Raw genomic sequence first — 21,176 nt, 5'->3', positions numbered from 1 at the left:
ATTAAGCTTGACCTTATGATGCCCCATAGATCCTATCTGGGTAGCTAAGGGGCTGTGGGTGGTGCAGCAAGTGCTGCCAAAACAAGTGAAACTCACAAGAACATTGTAACTATGGTGACCACTACCTTGTTTACCTCTGACTATAAAATAAAGGCTCAGCTTGCCGTCTGGATCTCTCTCTGTGGCCTCAGCCAGGCACAGGAGATCCACTGAGACACAGCTATATTCTCTTGTCTATCATTTTTTCAATCCTTCACCGCCTTCCCTCAGGCTCTCCGAACCCTTGGCTGAGCTGGCTGGGCACAGTGTGATAGTAATACCCCCAAATAGTATGGTTGTGATATGTGCATGTCGTTTCTATAATACTTGCTGTATCTTTTGTAGATCCATGATACATAACTGCATTCAAGGAGTTTATAGTGTTAAGTTCTAAATTGATGTTCATTCTTTGAATGTTTGATTAAGACAAAGACCAGAGAAGGCTATAAAGCAGCTGTTCCCTGATGTGGTCAATAGATATAAGCACTATGACTAAGTACCTGCCTCTCTCATTGAGAAAAATTTCATGGGTGAGCCAGAGCCTGACATAAATACAATAGTTCTACTCTATGATGAGAAGCAAACAGTAGGCACTCCAAGTTGGTGCCTACTTTTAAAAAACATCTCCCTCTTTAAAAGTACCTGCGAGACTTCTCATTTCAAATCTGACCATGATAAAACACAGAAAATATGCACATGTCTGTATTATTATTCAGGGTCATACCAATCTACCCTGTTTCCCCGAAAATAAGACAGTGTCTTATATCAATTTTTTCTCCCAAAGTTGCACTAGGTCTTATTTTCAGGGGATGTCTTATCTTTCCATGCGCTAGCTCTTATTTTCGGAGGATGTCTTATTTTCAGGGAAACACAGTATGTACATAGAGTGGACAGTGGGCAAAAGAATGAGTTATCAAAGAACATTTTGTACTGAAAACTGAGTTAAAATGCTCTCATCTCCTCTTCCATTGGAGTTTATTGAACCAATCACTGCTAAGCCTTAACCAATGAATTCTATTGAACGTGCATTTGTGTCAACAGAGAACTTGGCATATATTTTCTTAGACTCTGTTGTCTGAATCTGATTATAAAATACTTATAGGTAGGAACTATGCTTCCTTTATCCTATGGTTCTCTTACTCTTAATAGCCAGGAGCTGTTTGCTTAATGGCATCAAGAGTGGTAAGCATCAATGTCCAGCGACATCCTGATCCCTTGATGGCTAAGAGTTCAATTTTCCTTAAAAATTACTTTTCAAAGGAAGTATTTTTAAAAGAAATCTTTTGTCCTTCAATATTAAATGAGCACTTAATGTGAGGATAGAGAATAATAAGTCAATGTCTCTGCCCTTAAGAAAACTCAGTCTTTTATAGAATACTGAATTCATGCATGGATGGGGTCCCCAGGCTTGGCTGGCCATCAGAGCCAATCAGGGCTATACCAATCAGGGCCAAGTGGATTGAGGCTGGACCATTAGGGCCTGCCAGCCATGGGGAAGGATGGGGAGAGGGACCATGAGAGGTTGACTGGCTGAGGGGAGGGACCATAGGAGTTTGGCTGCCAGCCCCAAGGAGGGAGCCAGCCTTCAGGCCCCCTGGAAAAGGGGACGTGTCCACCTCCACCCACCCCTAGGTCCCCATCCCAGCCAGGGCCTTCAGGGTAGGGAGAGAAGGCAATGATCACTGGGCAGGGCACTGGACACTGATGCTGCTGTCCGTACCCCATCACTATGCAGTTCCCCACCGCCCCCCTTTCCCTAGCTGCCACACTGCCACCATGGTGGGCAGGCAGTCCCCAGGGAAGGGAGAGGGAGGGAGAAGAGGGAGACAAACCCTTGTATTGAAGGCTGATTTTCAATAGATCACAGTGAGAAAGCTGCTCTGCTATGTATGAAACCCTGATACAGAAGCAGGTCGTCTATGAATGGTTTAGCACCAGGGCTGATGGGGGCCAAAGGGACCACGGGAGGTTGGCTGGCCTCAGGACGTCAGCTGTGGGAGCACACTGACCACCAGGGGACAGCTCCTGTGTTGAGTATCTACCCCCTGGTGGTCAGTGCGTGTCATAGTGATTGGTCAATTGGTCATTCTGGTCATTCTGGCTGTTCAGTGGTAACGGTCGCTTAGTCTTTTATATATAGATTAATGTACCAATTTATGTCTCCAAGAAGAGAGTGGGGCTTCTTACATCCAACATTTCGACTCCGGTTGTAAATTATGTTAAATGAATGTTTAAAGTGACTGTGTGTGTGTGTGTGTGTGTGTGTGTGGATAAGAGCTGGTGAGGGAAGAGTGAGCAGAGATTAGGATAAGATAAGGTGACAGGGGCAGTTAATGAGTCAGCAGCTGGTGGCAGCAAGGACTTCAAGAACTGGATACAGAAGCAGAAACTTTTTTTTAGGTTACACCTTCTTTTATTGTCAAACCTTTTTTTAAAAGAGCATAGATTTTCCTTACATACAAGGGACTGCTTTTCTTCTAATCTGTAAATAATCTTGGAACAGCAAATATTTAAGAGCCATCTCAAAATTTTTCCAGGATCTAACTTTGCCATGATTGGTCAGCTCCTGACAAACACTTATTTTATTAGTCATTTATTCTGTTTTCTTTCTTAGTCCTCTCCAGGTCAGCTCTAAAAGTACAGAGTATTCCTGAGGGCCATTCAGGCCATCTGAAGAGAAACTTCTCTACAGACTCTGTTCTGTGTACACTCAACCATTCCTATAATGGAATGCCAGCAATGTTGCCTGAAGCAACCTGACACATGCAACAATATGTGTATTCATTGGAATATTAAACAGAGAAACAGTTCTACAGCGCAGGCTTTGTGATCTGTTGATCATAAGCCCTTAGATTCTAGTTTCTTCCTCATCACACATCACCATCTACCCCTAGAAAATACATTTTATTGCACATTTTGTGGCAAGATTTATAGCAATTATCACCCAAATCCATAATTAGCAAGTGGTAACAGATAAGCAGATAGATCCACTTATAGTGACATCTCTGACAGATTGACACCTCCCCCTTTAAAAATACCTGCAAGATTTCTCATTTCAAATGTGACCATGCTCAAACAGTGTTGGCAAGCCTCGTCTCGTGTTCCTGGAGGGGGAGGGGGCTATAAAAGCAACATGTTCTCACAAGCATGGCAGAGCCCATGCATAAACCATTTGGCTTTGCAATTAAAAACAGGTTTGGCTTCCCTCTGCATCAGTAAGACAACGTCAAAGCAACATTCATCCCGAAAATTTTCCCTTGTGAATTCAAATGAACTGTGAGTCTTGGGTTTCTCTTTGTTTGCATGTGCATGCCTTGAGAGAGAATTTTTGGAAGGGTGCTGTGTGTTTCTTTCTGGGGGAATGCCTTGATATGTATGTATGGAATCACTGCTACCAGATTGGTCTCAGTGACACTTTCCATTCTGTGTTCCTTGAATATGTGGTTACTACTTTGGATTCATTCCGTCAGGCTTATTATTTCACGTGAGTTAACTAAGTCCGACCTGCTTGCCCTAGGATATGATCACTCATTCTAAAGATTTTCCTGAGCAATCGACTCTCACAACTGGACCTGAGTTTCAAAGATACTGAAAAATATAAATATATTTATTCCTGGATGTGTGGTAAACTTGACTACAATGATAGCTAATTTTATCTTTATCATTGTCATTCTTAAATGATGCATCTTGAATGATGCCTTATTTTAGGAGAAATCATTATTTTATAGCTAAAATCCTTTCCCTCACTGTGTAATGAAGAGTTTTAAAAGATACTATGAAAGCCAATCCTACTTCCAGTGAAATTGTCAATATTCTATAAGATAGTTTGCTTCTATTTTCCTTTCACCCATTCAATTGCACAGAAAAAAAAATTAAGTGTTAATTGTTAAACAAAAAAATTGAACATTCTGCCACAGAAGAAATTGCAAAATAGTGAAACCTAACTCATGAGTCAAAACCTGTCAGATACCAGACCATTCTGCCTATGACAAGATTTTTACAATAGAATAGGTCACCTGCATGCAGGCCCTCCCAATGATGTATTAGGAAAGTCCTATAGAGAGACAATGTATTAAGAGTGTCAATTTTTCCATAATAATGGTGATGATCAACAGTTATTAAAACAAAAACAACACCACCAAAAAATAATTAATCTCAGTGCAGTACACTTGAACTAAAAGTTATAATGGAATGATTCTGCCTCTATGTAGACTACAATAATCTCAACAAACTTGACTTAAGAAATTTTAGTTTACTCATAGTTTTTTTTAGATGAAATTGTGTATGTCACACAATCACCTCAAAAGTTGTCCAATAGAATAATTACTGAAATAGATTTACTTTTTAACTGCATCCTTTTGAAATCCATTATTTGAGATAAATATAAAGCATTTTAATAATGTGTGAAACAAAAATATTTTCAGTACAAAGTAAATAAAAAATATACTGATAGTATGTATAAAATAAATGGTAGTATGTATAGTTGTGTTGATTTTTTTTATTTTAAACCTATTATGTTATATATTTACCTTTATATAAAAGTATAGACACATGCACATAATTTAATGTGTCTCAGAAATATGTTTTGCTTGCGTTTGAACTATGGACTCAGTAAAAAGGAAAAGAGAAAATATATTTTTATAAATATAAATTTTCATTGTTGCTTTGATAAAATAAGTCAATTTTCTAAATTAAGATGGCACTAACTATAAATGCATATTTTCTATTTTCATTAATTCCTTATATTGGAGATTTTTTTATCCACTTGGACTGCCATTTGCTAGACTAGATGTTTTATTACTTTACATAAAAAAATTAAAGTATAAGGAGCAACTTTAAATTTAGTACAACAAAAGCAGAAATAAATTCAACTTTTAATGTCACAAAAATCACATTACAATTTCATTAAAAAATAAGAATAAGCATAAAAATAAAGTAGAAATATAACTGTATGAAAATAAAAATAATTTAACAAATTTCTTTGTGACTTGAGCCTTCCCTTCCATTTTCCAAAATATTACTTCCTATTGAAAATATTTTTTAATGAGCAAAGAATTACTACCAATTAATTTAAATACTGATTGGAGGGGAGGAGAGTGTATGCTTTTATAAGCTTATAAATTTTACTAGCAAAGCTACATTATATGCATATGTTCTTTATTAAGTCAGTGTTAATAGCTTCATTTCCTCACAGTTATATATCTGAAGTCTGGTAAAAGAGAAGAAAGAATAGAAGGGATTATTAGAACTTTAAATGTAAGTTTTCAAATGCCCAATAAAATGACATGAGTAAGTGATTGGAGAAGGTTTTTGAGATAGAGATGGGTTAAATAATGAAATATTCTAAACTCATTGGGAATTGTGATTGTTAGTTTCTGTGAGAGCTCCAAGAGGTCGAATGGAAAGAACTGCTTCTAGGAGTGGGTTGAAGAATCAGAACGTTATTAATAAAAAGTCTTAGATCTTAATCATAAGTTTTCATGTAAGTCCATTAAGTACCCTATGTGCAAAGCAAAAATGTACACGAGTCATTACATCATTATACTAATTTGTCATATGTCTGAACAGACAACTCCCATCGCCGAATTTATTCCCAACAGCTAGAACTACACAACAGTTGTTTTAAACGATTGTTGTGGTGGCTTAGTTTTGTTTTTAAGCTATGCCTCCATTTTTATTCAGCTGGAGAATTTGCCTTCCCAAACTTACCGTAAATCATATTTATGAGGAAGCCTTCTTTATGGAAACAGTGAAACCAAAGCACCTGCGTATTGGAACAACATCACTGACACAGCTTACATAATGCTGAGCGTGAACAAGCAGGCAAGCCGTCTCTTTCTCTCCCTGTGGTTCAGAGCCAAGGACGGGGCTGAAATGCAATATTCTTCTTCTCCTGTTTGTATTTTGGGTCACACATGTCCTGTAAAAACATGGCCAAAAGCACAGGCTTACCACACAGGTGTGCTTTGGAAGTCGCTAGTAAAAACGATTTTAAAACTTTTAGAAACCGCCAAGCTCTGAGGAAATGCTTATTAAAGACTCATAAAATTGCAAAAAATGAGGGAAAAACATCCAGTAAACTTTTCTGTATGTGCTTTAAGGAAGTCAGTTTAGCCTCTGTCCATGTGGGCTAGGTTGTGGTGAACTCAGGCAAGAAAAACAAGCTTGGCCATTGTTTCACAATCGAGTGCTAAGGAGAGTAAAGAACAGCAGTTCAATATTCACGAGGTTGTCCATGAAGGCAGTCATTTCCACCCTTCACCATCATAATTCTAAATTTTCACAAATGATTAAAACCTTTGCAAACTAATCCCCCAGATTGTGTCCATGAGCTCGATGATAAACTGAGTCTGAATGCTATCAGATGACATTGGAAATGGCCCGTGAGTTGTTTCTGCCAGGTACCTGGACCATGAGGCAGTGACTGAGTGAATTCAGTCATTTTAGTGACAAGTGTAGGATTGTTTCATCTTCATTAACTTTAGGGAAAATCCTAGGTACATGGTCTTAGAGATCCTGATACAGTCAGTTGTTGGATATCCCTCGAAGAAGTTATGGTTTTGCAAATGTCAAAAGGAAAAAAAAAAATTTCCTTCAATTTTATAATATAGGTAGAATACTTAACTTTGTAACTTTAAAATTACTTAAGCTAACTCAATCAGCTCAATTCTGTATAACCACCTTATTTCTGAGCATATAGTGACTTTAATGTTCATTCAGTAACAGTTTTCAAACCTGTGTAAGCCCAAGAATCTCCTAGGATGAGATTGTTAAAAATGCACACACCTGAGCACAGTCCTACTTTTAAGGAATCAAAATCTCTAAAGGAGAGTCCTGAATATATGCAGTGTTTTAAAGCATTTTGGGTACTGCTTATGATCAAGCAAATTTGGGGATTCCAACTTAATTGGAATAGATTTGATGTTGGGGAGGAAAAAAGAACAACACTAAAATGCCCAAGAATCATAGAGAGAGGTCTTTATTATATTCCCCTAAGTAGCACAAGGATCTATTTTCTTAGAGACTTCCTGATGTCTGGTGTATAGATTTAGAGATAGCACAATAATCAGTAGCTGGTGTCTAGTCTGAACATACACAAACACACAAATGTAAACATTTTTAAACACTGTCTCAAAAGCTTTAGGGAAGGAACATAATAGAAATTGTAAAAAAAAAAAAAAAAAAAAAAAAAAAAGAATCTCAAATATAGCTGTAAAAATTGTGAAATGAATGAAATAAAAAATATTTAATTAAATAAGAACATCTAATTATCCAGTAGCTACTTGGTATTTCATTAAAATCTACCTGGTTCCATAACTTTAATATGTCATCTAGATGTAAGTCTCAAAAAATGTGTATTTATACAGATATTCTTGCAGATACCCACGAGTGCAACTTCTAAAGATAAATGACACTTTGAGTGCGATGGGATAATATAGTCATTAAATATAGTGCTTTATTTTCTGGACTATTGCTTCTGTATTGAAAATAATATACTTTATAAAGCAAAAAAAGTCCAATAAATATAGCATAAGAAAATGGATTTTGTTTCACCTTTTGACTAAGAAAACTTTACCCAACTATAGCACACACCACAGTGATCAATAATTCTGAGGTTTTTTTGTTTTTCTGTAGAAAATGCAAAATTATCCAGGTTGCCTATTCATTACATAACAAGTAAAAAAAAAAAAAAGATGGTTCACACAAACATTATCTAATACAAGCTCCTCTAATGTAATACCTCTTATAGGTCAAATGTCCCTTTCCAACTCCCCATATCCACCAAATACACATAAAGTTTACATACTGGGGTATAGGTGAACAAGCTTTCACCTCATAATGCAGTTAATATTCTACATATTTTTCCAGAGAATTATTTTGAATAAATTGCTACCACCACTAGTAATAATACTTATCAAAACATTAATATTTAATAAACCAATAACTTTATATCACCCTAATACAAAGAAACTGAGGTACTCACAGGAGCTGGAAGAGACTTTCATTTCAGATCATGAGGCTGGACACTATCCCAGAAAAACCAAGACCCAATGGCAATCAGAGAGAGAATAGTAATTACTGTAATTATTAATTTTATCTGTAAATCCAGTTAAATAATTGTCACCTCCATAAAATTTCACAAAGAAAAAAAAACATAATGAATAATTTAATACAAAAGTAGCCAAATGAAATTTCCACTTCCAGAAACTTTAGTGACTTTGGCTGCAGTGGCAATCTGTGCACAGATCATTGCTTGCCCTTTCACTTCGCTTAAATGCCTCTAGGGGATCCTAATAGCTATATGATATGTTTGCTTTGGAATCAGATACCTGGAACGGTTAGCAGATGACCTGAACACTCGGTGATAAATTAAACCTTGTCTGTTTGCTTATTTGTTACCTGTATGTTGTGACTGAACATTCCCATTCAAAGATTGGCTTTTAAATTAAAAAGCGAGAGTCTGGAAAATTGTTCAGGTGATATTCATAGGTTGAAGTCAGTGATAATACTTTAATTCTATTTCCAAGTGGAGATTAAAAGGAGATGTAGCTGCTTCTCCATTTTTTTCTTCTTTTCCTATAGACAGAGACAACACTTTGAGACCTTCAGAGAGCCTTATTTGTTGTGAAAATAAGGTTTAACCCTCATGCTCTGTCTTCCTCTTTCTCACTTCCCTGACTGCAGGAAACTGTGGAGGAGATCTGATAGCAACCCAAAGAGCTTATTCTTCATCCATTCTCCTGTCCTTATCCCCCAACCCCTACCAAGCAGGGTATAAGAAGGGCAAAGTTGTAAATCCATTGAGAATTTATAGACAAGAGCATAATTTCTCTTGGACTCCCTAGTGAAACAACTTGGAATTGCTCCAGTTGTGAATAGTTCTGTGTATGGGAACATTGCATGTCTAAGACAGGGGAAGGATGGATCAGACAAGGACCTGGCAGCTTGTTCTCCTTTAGTGGACAACAGAGAAGTCCAGTAAATGCCAACCACATGGCCCCTGGAAAGGAGACATCTATCCTGCTGTTGCTGTACCAGGCCACATGAAAAAGAGAGTCTGTCTGTCTACTACCACTAGGACATCAACTACCTATTGAGAACCTATTATTGTATGTAAGAGCCTAGCACATGGATAAAATCAGTATAAGATATGGTCTTGCCTTCAAGGAGTTTATAATCTCTGTGAGTAGACAGGATTTAAGCTCGAAATGTCTTCGCCAAAAAAAAGAAAAAAAGAAGAGTCGCATGAAAAGTATACAACTTAAGTACAACTATAGCAATGAGTACATCCTTCAAGATTTCTGAGAGAAAAAAATATCACAGGCTCTTAAGATTACTGGAAATGAAATAAATTATGGATTGTGATTGTGAACAGTTGAAATTAAGATGGTAATTATTTCTGATATTAAGAATTTACCCTGACATCTCATTATTTCTGACTCTCTCTAATTCATTTACAATACTCTCTAACCAATGCAAAGCTGTGAGGTGAGCCCATCATCAGAGAGGAAGTGGTAATAAAAACAAACATTAAGAGATTTTTTTTTCTTTTTGTTAGGTTTTGAATTTGTTTTATTCCTCTCTTGTGAAAATGTTTGGGGCTGAATTTGCTGACTTCTATCCTGAGGAGAAGGCAGGGGTGTTTAAGAAATCCCTGAGCACACTGAATAATCATGCTCTGTTTTCCTTTGTCTACCATTCCAGTATTACAGTAATGGTGTTTGCAACAAGTCAGTACAGATTCACAAAAACAAAGTTCATGAAGAAGTGAAAACTACAGTCAACTTGTCATTTTTTTTTAAGTTCCTTTGTTATGTCTAGCTGTTTTAGCCCAAACTTTCTCCGCAATTCTATACTTGTTACTAACATTGATTTAATGTGTTCAGACAATTTACCTACCATACATTTTTTACAATTCAGCGTTGATAAGAATGTCTCTTTAACTCTTTGGCAGATAGAAACAAACCTATACTTTTGCAATGGCCTATATTATATAGGTTAACAAGGTTATTTCAATGGCTATTACAAATGTAGAAGAGCTGACTTCCAATAAGGAAAAAAAATGGTGGAGGGAGAGGAGGGGGGAAGGAAAGGAAGATCTGACAAATGGAAGCGAAGGGGGAGAAAGAAATAGAGGAAAAAAGAACAGTAATTATTGTTATAGGGCGCTGTCTTAGATTGTTACACAAATATTTCTCTTGACTGAAATAATAGTGCTATAAAGTTATAACATCAGTTACTTAAAAACAAGCCTCCCACCCACACAACCTTGCAATTCAAATGTCTTGCTCGTTTTTCTTGTTATATTACTATGAGCAGTCTCTTAGTCAAGTCTCAATTTGACTGACATATTGTCATAGGCTGCTAGTTAGCCAATTCCATTTAACAAAAGCAGTGAAATGGCCCTAACACTCCTATTGCTTCCACTACTCTCAGAAGCTCAACCAGATAATCTAGCTAATAAGATATGTCTGATATTGAGGGGCCCCATACGACCACAAACTCTCTGCGGTCCTTCTTTACATAATGAAGATGCTATTTAGGATATGTTCTCAAGTTAGCATTCAGTTCTTTGAGATATATATTAATTTTTCCCCTTCACATTTACATTTGAAGAAGGGGCATGGCAGTAAGTTGTAAGAAAATGAGGAACCAAAATTGTGGCTAAAATGAAAAAAAGTATACTAATAATTGACATTAACATGTTACTAAAACATTTCAAGCACAGTTCTGAGAGTGTTGCCCAGGCTATCTCATCCAATCCTCATCACAATTCAATGAGGTGGGTGCTATGATCACCCCATTTTGTAAACCAGAAAATTAGGGTACAACAAAGTCAAATGACTTGCCCAAAGTCTCACAGCAGGTAAGTGGCATAGTCAGAATTCAAATCCAGGCAGTTTGACTTCAAATATACACTCTTAACTCCTGCAGTTCCATGTAAACAGTGTAGGAACATTAGTTAGCAAAGTTCAGAATTTGTAATTACAAAAGAATCACATAAAAAAATGACAAATAGGTTGAGGAGTGATTTCCTAGATCCACCATGGTATTCTGAGAATCTGAATCCACTCAAATTTTCTACTATCTAATAACCTCCTATAAACAAATATCCAATAAGCATTGAGTCACAGTTTCCTCATCCATGTAATATAAATAACAACCTCCTTTCGTGTAGTGTTGTTGTAAAGAATAAAATAATATGCAAAGCCCCTGGCAGAGAGGCCAATACACAATTGAAGATCAATAAGAAGTAGCTACAATCTGTTGACAAAAATAAATAAAGAGGTAGCTATTATTTATATCTATTATTGTATGTTCCCCTTCCTCCTCACTATCCGATCTATCTTGCACTTACATGTCCGCTGTCACTTCAGAAAGCAAATGAAAGTTCCCACTCAGCCCATCAAAATACACCGCAATGCTAGGAAGCAATATCTTGGACAGAACTCCAATTGGGAAATAGGGAATACATGAACTAGAACTCCTTGGACTTAATAATCAGCTTCGAAAGGAAGTACTTCCATATGATGGTGAAAGTTGTTTCAGAAAGATCTGTTAGAGCGGTACAGAGATGGAAACTCAGATAGGCATGCTGACTGAAAGAAGAAAGTTACGGCTGCGTAACTGTAATTAGGTAAGGTGCATCCAAATACATTTATGATTCAGAAAGTTAACTCCACATGTCTGGGAACGATCAGGGCCTGTTTCTACTTCATATTCTCCTCAGTCTGATTTTCTCTGCCTCTCTTCCCTTCAGAGCAGGCAGCCCAAACATGTGAAGGAGTATGGCTCCCAGATTTCACAGAAAGAGAAAGGGTGGGGCCAATTGCACCTTTGCAGGTCTTTGTCCCCTTGCCCTGGCCATGGCTTTCCCAGTCTGTGCTGAAACACAGTCCGAGTCCTGCTTTCAGTGGTCACAGAGGCCACTCGCCTTCAGGAGCAATCCAAGAAGGTGTTTCTCATACTGTGACGTGTGAAGATAATTGCAGTGCAAATGGTAGAAGGCTACACCTAGCCTAACTCATACATCCTAATTTCCGGCTACTACTACTATGTCTCACACTGAGGGAAAGAAGTTTCACTGAAGTAGTTATGATCATTGGTTTAATAAGAAGGGCCAACACAAGTAGCTATATCTTTGTCTTTATTTGTATATTTCTGTCTCCACATATGCATGAGTCTACGTGTGTGTTCATATGCATATGTTCATATATGTTCAATAATAATTATATTGTGAATTTCTGTCTCCACATACCCATGTGTCTACATATGTGTGTTCATCTCTGTATGTGTCTATCTAGATGTATGTGTGCATTTCTGTGTATTTCTTTGTAAATGGTATCTGAATGTGCTTGTGTGCATCTGTACAATGTGGTTAGGTTTTTGTCTATATGCTTGTGTGCTTGTATGCATGTGCATCTCTATGTGTGTTTGTATGAGCATGCCTGTCTATGGGGGCATCTATACTAGCAAAAGGGTAATATGCAAATTGGTCAGGACACCCTCACAGTAACAACTGAGCAGCAGGCTGCGTGGGGAGACCAGGCCAGCAGGTGCTGGGGGCAGTTAGGGGTGATGAGGCCAGCAGGAGGGACAGTGAGGGGCAACCAAATGATGACCAAACGACTGAACATCAGGCTGCATGGGGCTACCAGGCCAGTGCGGGGGGGTGGGAGGGGGAGTAGTGATGGAGGACCAAACAACTGAACAACAGGCTACATACAGTGACCAGGCCAGCAGGTGGGGCAGTGAGGGACAAACAGCAAACTGTGTGGGGCGACCAGGCCAGCAGGGGGGGGACTGTGAGGGGCAACCATTATGGCAAGGAGGGCAGTGAAGGGCGACCAAATGACTGAACAGCAGGCTGCATGGGATGACCAGGCCAGCAGAGGGGGCAGTTAGGGGTGACCAGGCCAGTGGGGGTGGGGCAGTTGGGAGTGATCAGGCTGGAGGGGGCAGTTGGAAGCATGCAGGCTGGCAGAGGGGGGCAGTTGGAGGCAACCAGGCTGGCAGGGGAGGCGGTTAGTGGCAATCTGGCCAGCAGGCAGAGGTGGTTAAGGATGATCAGGCTATGGGGGGGGGGGGGGGGCAGTTAGGAGCATTCAGGCAGACAGGCAGGTGAGCAGTTAGGAGCCTGTGGTTCCGGATTGTGAGAGAGAACCTGGATTAAAGAAGGTGTAGGCTGGGTTGAGGTGACCACCACCACCCCTCATGCATGAATTTCCTGCACTGGACTTCTAGTGTAGAAATAAATGCAAATTCATTCAAAAGGATACTAATCCTGTTTAAGGACCAGCTCCTAATGTACTGTTCAACTGCGTATGGATATAAACGTGGCCTGAGCAAGGCAGAAAGGAGGAGAAAGGGGAAAAAAGGGAAAGGAGAATGGATGAGAATTTAAATAGCCAAAAACCTATTCTCTGATACCTCTGTGGCTCTGCCTGCTCTTTGCTACTCTCAGCCATGTTTAATTGACCACTTTCTTGCACTTACGAAGTGATAATGAGAACATACCACTAGGTTCACAGGAGTTCTCACTTAAGACAGTCCTTGAGGAAGACAGAGGAAACCTTTCCATCTCCCTCCTGTGATGCATAATATATGTCAGCCCATAAGCCCAAAAGGACTGTATTCATTAATTTACAAGGTTCTTACTAGAGGTTTTACTGACTTCTTTTCAAAACTGCTATTGTTTCTTGCTAGCATTTTCTAACATAAACAATTATATTTCAGATCCAAAGTATCAAGCACATGAATTGGGTATACATTCTAAATTTGACCAGAGAAATGCTTTACTGAAAATATTTTCAAAATTATTAATATAACACTATTAATGAGGATTAAAGAAATATGCATGAAACTACTGCAAAATATTGATTTGACAAAGTAAGAATAAAACCTTGCAAAGTTGGTAACTTAAATGCAATTTTTATTAAGAGCAACAATTTTTCTATGCAGTAGATACCTTCTGAAGTATTAATAAAAGTTCCTGGAGAAATGTGAATGGTGGTGAACTGCCAGTCATTTTTAAAAATAAGGATTAACTTGGCACAATGCTCCTGAAGATAATTAAAACAACTGCTGACCATCTCAGAAAAGGCAGACATTCTGATGCAAACACTACCTTTATGTGTTGAAATTTCATAAGAAGAAATAAGGTCTTAGGAGACCTCTTATCACAAAATTTTGGGCAAGATTGAAATGGCTTAAATAGCCATTTGTTAACTTTGGGCTAAAAATCTCTTCTTAAAAAATATTTGAACTTACTAGCTTAATGAAAACTTTTACTGGCTGATTTTTTTCTCCCATTATGAAACTAATTAGTGACCTGATGCACAGATTTGTGCACATTGAAAGGAAATTAATTAGAATAAATAGTTTAATATCACTATTCCCCCTTTCTCTATAATAGAAGTATCAGAGATGAAAGAAAATTAATAAAATGTATATGAAAATAACATATAAGTTGATTAATAAATAAACAATAACAACATGATATAACAACAAAAACATGATATAAAAACAACAAAAATATGATATAAAAACAATACATAATATAAAAGCAACATTGATAAAAACATGCCTGATAAATTGATTAAACTTAGTCTAATATCTCCCTGTATACCACATTAAGAGTAAAACACTTTCAGAGTGCTTGACTAATTTTCCTAGCAATGAAGTATTTACAACTTTAACTTTAATGTTACACATTCTTCGAACTTGAGAGAAAGCAACATATAACTGACCATGTCTGAAAACAGGTCCAGGTAGGAATATTTCTACTTTGTCTGGAGTTTGTCCTTGTGATTTATTAATAATCATCACAAATACTGGCATCACAGGAAACTGTCTTCAAATTAATTTAAATGGGAGGCCAGTGTCAGATAGGAACAAATATCTCGCATGCACAAGTCAACATTTATTTTTAAATTGCCAGTGCACATCATATGTACCAGCCAGTCGGCTGAATGGTCAGATAGACAGTAGCTCACTTAGCCATATATATATATTCAGGATGGTTTCTCCAAATATATTTTTCTAAAATATTTACTGATTACTATCCTCAGGATAATTCTGCATAAGAGTCTAAGTCCCCATCCCAGCCTAATGCTTTTTTTTAAATATATTTTATTGATTTTGTACAGAGAGGAAGGGAGAGAGAGAGTTAGAAACATCAATGAGAGTCATTGATCATCTACCTCTTGCACACCCTCTACTGGGGATATGCCCGCAACCAAGGTACATGCCCTTGACCAGAATCGAACCTGGGACCCTTCAGTCCCCAAGCCGTGCTCTATCCATTCAGCCAAACCGGTTTTGGCAGCTTATATTAAAATGTATTATAAGGTAATCTGAAATATCGATATAACTTTGGAAAAATTTATAAGCCAGAATGACTGTGTGTGTGCACACGCGCGCGCGCGCGTGTGTGTGTGTGTGTGTGTGTGTGTGTGTGTGTGTGTGTGTGATTACACTGGACTTAGGCATCAGGGCACAATTTCCAGTGCCTTGGGTTGGTAATCAGAAGACCTGAATTCTAATCTCTGCCCTTCACTGATTTCCTGATTGACCTTAGGCAAGTCACTTCAAATTGCCCATCCTTAATACCCGAGCCCCTCTCAGCCAAGTTGTGTTGATTTGAATCCTTCCTCAACCACTTAATAGCTGTGTAATTTTGGGCAAGTTACTCAACCTCTTGTACTTCTGCATTCTTATCTGTTATAGAAGGATAATAATAGTTTCTGTTTCATAGGGCTGTGGCAAAGGGCAAATGAGATAATAAGTATAAAATATTGTTTGGACCATCAAAAATCCACAACAAATATTAGCTAGCCACTGTTATTAGTTCTGAGTCACAGTCTCCTCTTGGGAAAAGGTCAGAGTAGATGATCTCATTAATCCTTTCTATCATCAGGAAAAGCCTCATATGGACACAGCCAATAACCCAACCTCCCAAAATCTCTGTGGCCATAAGGAGCCCTCCTCAGGTCTTATTTACCAAAGCTCATTCCCATGCTGCTGGTGGACCTCCAGGCTTTATTGATTCCTATATTCCATGCAATTCTACAAACCTTGTTTATCCTATTTCTCAGACTACAGAAAATTACACGCTCAAATTAGGAAGGAGAAAAAATGTTGGAAAAAAATCACTTTGTAAGCAAGGGTGATTGCAAAGAGTCTAACATTAAGAGATTAAATGAACCTGATTGTTGTGGCTCAGTGGTTGAGCATTGACCTATGCATGAATCAGGAGGTCATAGTTCCTTTCCTCATCGGGACACATGTCTGGAATGCAGGCTCAGTCTCCAGGAGGGGGCACGCAGGAGGCAGCTGATAGATGATTCTCTCTCATCATTGATGTTTCTTTCTCTCTCTTCCTCTCCCTTTTCTGAAAGCAATAAAAACATGTGTAATAAAAGAAAGCGAGGAAACTAAATTGTTTTTTTTAAAAGAGAGTAAATAATTCTGAACACAGAATGCAGTCTGTGTACACTACCATGATGCCATGTCATTAAAAATCTTTGAATTACATTTATTACACTGCTCAAGGCAGTTCTAATTCTAGAACTATTTCTATCAAAAATTATTAGCATGGTATAGTCTGGAGGATTATCAATTTTCTGACAAGTTTTTATGCTCAAAATGTCACTGGTTATTGTTTAAGTTGCTGGCCTGCTTCTGTTTCTCCTGGCTTGGCATCACTAACATCACACTGAGTGTGGGAGGGTATCCAGAACTTTTTTTTTTATTGTCTCCCAAAGAAAAGGTGGACATAGAGTGAGTATCGAGCCAGGTAATCACCACTGACTACAGCAGTACCTCCAGTGTAAGCTGACTTCAAACTCCTGGCCACCTGCTCAGTAGTAACTTCTTCCCTTGGCCCTCACATCACCTGCCACTTTTTCAACCTAGAAGGTACAGGGCTCAGGAATTGGGACATGCTAAGATCTCAAATAAGATTTCCATCCTGCCTCTGCCAATTGCCAATCAGGCCACTTGAGGCAAAGCATTTTCACTTCTCTGTACATCATTGTGGAATCTACCAAAATAAAATGTGAATAATAATGCCTTACTTCCCAGGGCCATTGCAGAGAGTGAGAACATGGAAGTGGAGCACAGTCCCTTCGTGCAGAGGGTGTGCTTAAGATGCCTTAGTGATTCCTGATGCCCCTTCTAATTGTATCTGGGGTTTTAATGGGTCTTCCCCAACCATAAGCTCATCACATCACGTAGGATGAATAATGGGTGAAGCATAGGTTTGGAGTCAGTCAGACTTGGATTAGAATTCCCCAGTGTGGCTTTGGGTACATTATGTAGGTTTTCTGCTTCCTCCATCTGTGTATTGGGGATACCATCACTTACCTGCAATACTTTTTTATCAGGATTTAGTTAGATAACATATTTAATTAAACAGCCTGACTGACATTTAAAATATCTTGCATCAGAAGTCTTCAAAGTAGTCTTCTGACATTATTCTATTTTATTTTCACAGAAATATTATGAGGTAGATGGGACAAGTATTGTTATGCTCATTTAAAAGAGAAGGAGAAAATCTGGTTTTGTTGAGCAGTTTGTCCAATGCCACACAGACCAAAAATGTATCAGAGTCAGGACTGGCACCAAAGCTTCTGCCTTCTAGAGCAATGCTTTGCCACTCTAATTTTTGTTAATGTAGTTAACACATGAGCTGCATGTTTCAATTGAAAACATAGGGGAGAAAGGATTACCAGTGAACACAGCTTTCTTGTTCATCTTCTAGCATCAGCAGAATACCTGTTAGGATGTTTTCAGCAGAAGCTAATAGAAACCCCATCACAAAATGGCAAGAATATTTATCTTTTCATGTAACCAGAAGTCCAGAGAGTGAAAGGGAGGGTTCAAGGCACAGTGTGGTCAGCAGCACAGGAATGTTAACAAAAACTTTCTCTCTTCTCCTGTCATCCTCAGCACCATGCTTTCCTTCACTTAAGGGTTGTCGCCTTGTGGTCATCAGATGGCTGTCAGTGGGAAATGGAGCTACAAACTATCTTGTCCATGTCCACTAGGACCAAGATACTAACGCTGAGCATCTATCCTTTTCTCAGTCTTTGGAGTAAATTCCAATCAGAGCTTACCCTAGGACCAATAAGAGGAAGCCGATAAATGCTGGAACTCGTTGCCTCAGATTAAGCAGTGAATCCTACAGTGAAGAGTGGAGTTACTGCTGCTTTGTCTCCTGAGGGAAGGGTGAATACAGAAATAATTAGGGTCTCTATGAAGGAATACAGGGAATGGGTGTTGGGAAGGTAACAAACAGTATACATTCCACAGAGTAATAATAATATTCACTATTGAATTGTTAAAATGGCATTTCCTTTTTTAATCCTCCTGTACTCTTCTTAAAGCATTGATTTCAAATTATGATTGGAATAAAAAAGTGTGAAGAAAATGAGCAAAGAGATTTTCCCATCAAGTTTTTGGTATGATTTTAAAGCACACAATACAACATTGTTAACTACAGGATCTATGCTATACAGTAGATCTCTAGAACATATTTATCTTTTTTATTTCAATTCTTTATTGTTTAAAGTATTGCATATGTCTCCTTTTTCCCCCATTGACCTCTCCCCAGCCTCTTCCATCCTGCAGCATAGACCCTCACTCCCCTAGTGTCTGTGTCCATTAGTTATGCTTATATGCATGCATACAAGTACTTTTGTATTTATCTTGTATATCTAAAACTTTGTACATTTTTACTAATACCTCACCATTTCTCCCTCCTCTAGCCCCTAGCAACCACTGCTCTAATCTCTGCTTCTATGAGTTTGACTATTTTAGATTTCTTATATCAATGATATCATGTAGTATTTATCTTTCTATGTCTAGCTTATTTCACTTAGCTAATGTTTCACAAATGGTGGCATTTCTTTTTTTAAGGCTGAATTCTATTCCAATGTATGTTCATACATTTTCTTTTGTCCCTCCCCACCCCCACTTCTCTGAATGTCTTCCTTGTATGTATTTTAAAGTTTATTTTTATTGTTGACACTATTACAGATATCTCCCATACCCCTCACCTTTACCCACCTTCACCCTGCCGGTGCCCCCTTCTTTCTTTCTGGCCATCACCTCACTGTTGTCTGTGTCTATATGTTGTGCATATATGTTCTTTGGCTAATCTCTTCACCTTCTTCCATACAGTTCTACTGATGTCCCCTTCCCTTCTGACAACTGTCAGTCTAGTCCCATAATTTTTTTAAATGTATTTTATTACTCCATTATTTTAATTTATAATCAAGCACCAAGATCTTTCAAATTTTATATAAAGCCTAAGAAAGTTGATGGGAATTTCCATACAACGAAGTTTTATAAAGGGAAATCAATTTGGAACATGGACAGATTTTATGTTCCTAAAAAAGGAAATAAAAATAAAATAGATTAAGTTGACAGAAGACATATAAAGAATAAAATTGAGAGCATGATAAAAGTGGGAAAAATATAAAGGTAGAAATGAGAGGACCTCTGTTTTTATTATTTATTATAACTAGAGGCCTGGTGCATGATATTCTTACACCAAGGGTGATCCCCTCAGCCCAGCCTGGACCCTCTCCAATCTGGGATCCCTCTCACAATTTGGGACCACTGGCTCCTAATTGTTCACCTGCCTGCCTGCCTGCCTGCCTTTCTCTAACTGCACCCCTCCATCAGCCTGATCACCCCTAATCGCCTCTGTCTGCCAGCCTGATCACCCCTAACTGCCCTCCTGCTGGCCTGGTCACCCACAACTGCCCCCCCCCCGCTGGCCTGGTCATCCATAACTGCCCCCCTCTGCAGTGTGATCACCACCAACTGCCTCTCTCTGCTGGCTTGGTCACCCCTCACTGTACCCCTCTGCCAGCCTGATCATCCCTCACTGCCCCTCTCAGTCAGCCTGGTCACCCCTCACCACCACCCCTGCCAGCCTGGTCATCCCATACAACCTACTGGTCAGTTGTTTGGTCATCCCTCCCTAATCCCACTGCTGGCCTGATTGCCCCACGCAGCCTGCTGTTCAGTTGTTACTATGTGGGCATCATGACCAATTTTCATATTACCTGTTTATTAGTAAAGATATGTTTTTGTTAGTTTTAGAGAAAGGAAGGCAGAAGGAGAGAGAGATAGAAACATCAATGAAAAAGAAACATTAACTAGCTGCCTCCAGCACACCCCTCACTGGAGAATGATTCCAAAACCCAGGCACATATCCTGACTGGGAATCAAACCAGCAACCTCTTGGTGCATGAGTCTATGCTCAATCACTGAGCCACAATGGCTGAGTAGAGGATCTCTGATTTTTACCAACTTCTGTCCTAACAAATTATGTGTCCGTGATTAAATCACTTGAGAACAAAACAGGCACCCCACAGATCTGACCCCAGATGTTATTGATTGATTGATTGATTGATTGATTGATTTACTTACTTATTCTTTTGCCAGCACCTAAGATATAACTGCATCTAAGATAATCCTGCTATTGGAAGCATAGTAACAAAGAGAAAACTTCTGAGAGTAAACACACCCAACTACCAAAACCCTAGAGCTCAGACACTAAAGGTTCAGAGTCATAAATAATGAAAATATTTTTAGGCGATGTCCTCAGAGGCAATAAAGATCCATTATATTTTCAATATATCAAGAAATGTATGTCTTGATTCAGAATTATTGCTGCCAGTGATAGTCTCAAGGTTGCTTATGTAACAGAAGTCAAAAATCTCTTTATTACCCTATATTATATGACCCAGGTCTGTTTTTTAAAAAATAGGGTAATGTTTTAAGGAGACAAGTCCCCAATTGGCTATTCTACAGGTTTTAGTTTCACCTCATACAGGAGTAGAATGAAGTTAATGCTTCTCAAGAGTCCACATGTTTCCTAGACATAAAAATTGCCTCTTTCATGGAACCAGAAGAGTTGGCTGTTTATGCCTATGGATGCCTCTTTGACTCACTTCACTTGCAAATAGCACCTGACTCAGTTTCACCAAATGATAGTGAAACCTTTGTCTAGTTGGACAATATTCTCCCAGAAGTGCTACCCACCACAGAGCTCCTATGGGTCCATGAAATGTTGTCTCCCAGTGCATGTCCCAGAGCCTAGTGTAGATAATGCATTTTCC

General features: G+C 38.5%; 2 long non-coding RNA genes across 2 annotated transcripts; both read left to right on the top strand.

Annotated features, from left to right (window-relative positions):
* Nucleotides 1-2,983: 2,983 nt before the first annotated feature.
* LOC118702110 lies at nucleotides 2,984-20,791 on the top strand. Its single transcript, XR_004982635.2, has 2 exons — nucleotides 2,984-3,315; nucleotides 20,508-20,791. It is a non-coding gene; the product is annotated as an uncharacterized LOC118702110 (long non-coding RNA).
* On the top strand, nucleotides 5,938-6,967 carry LOC118702117. Its single transcript, XR_004982637.1, has 2 exons — nucleotides 5,938-6,467; nucleotides 6,499-6,967. It is a non-coding gene; the product is annotated as an uncharacterized LOC118702117 (long non-coding RNA).
* Nucleotides 20,792-21,176: the final 385 nt, after the last annotated feature.

Source organism: Pipistrellus kuhlii, unplaced genomic scaffold, assembly GCF_014108245.1.
Source record: "Pipistrellus kuhlii isolate mPipKuh1 unplaced genomic scaffold, mPipKuh1.p scaffold_m20_p_1, whole genome shotgun sequence".
NCBI classification, from domain to species: domain Eukaryota; kingdom Metazoa; phylum Chordata; class Mammalia; order Chiroptera; family Vespertilionidae; genus Pipistrellus; species Pipistrellus kuhlii.
Note: the sequence above shows the minus strand (reverse complement) of the source record. Positions and strands in the feature narration are given on the sequence as shown.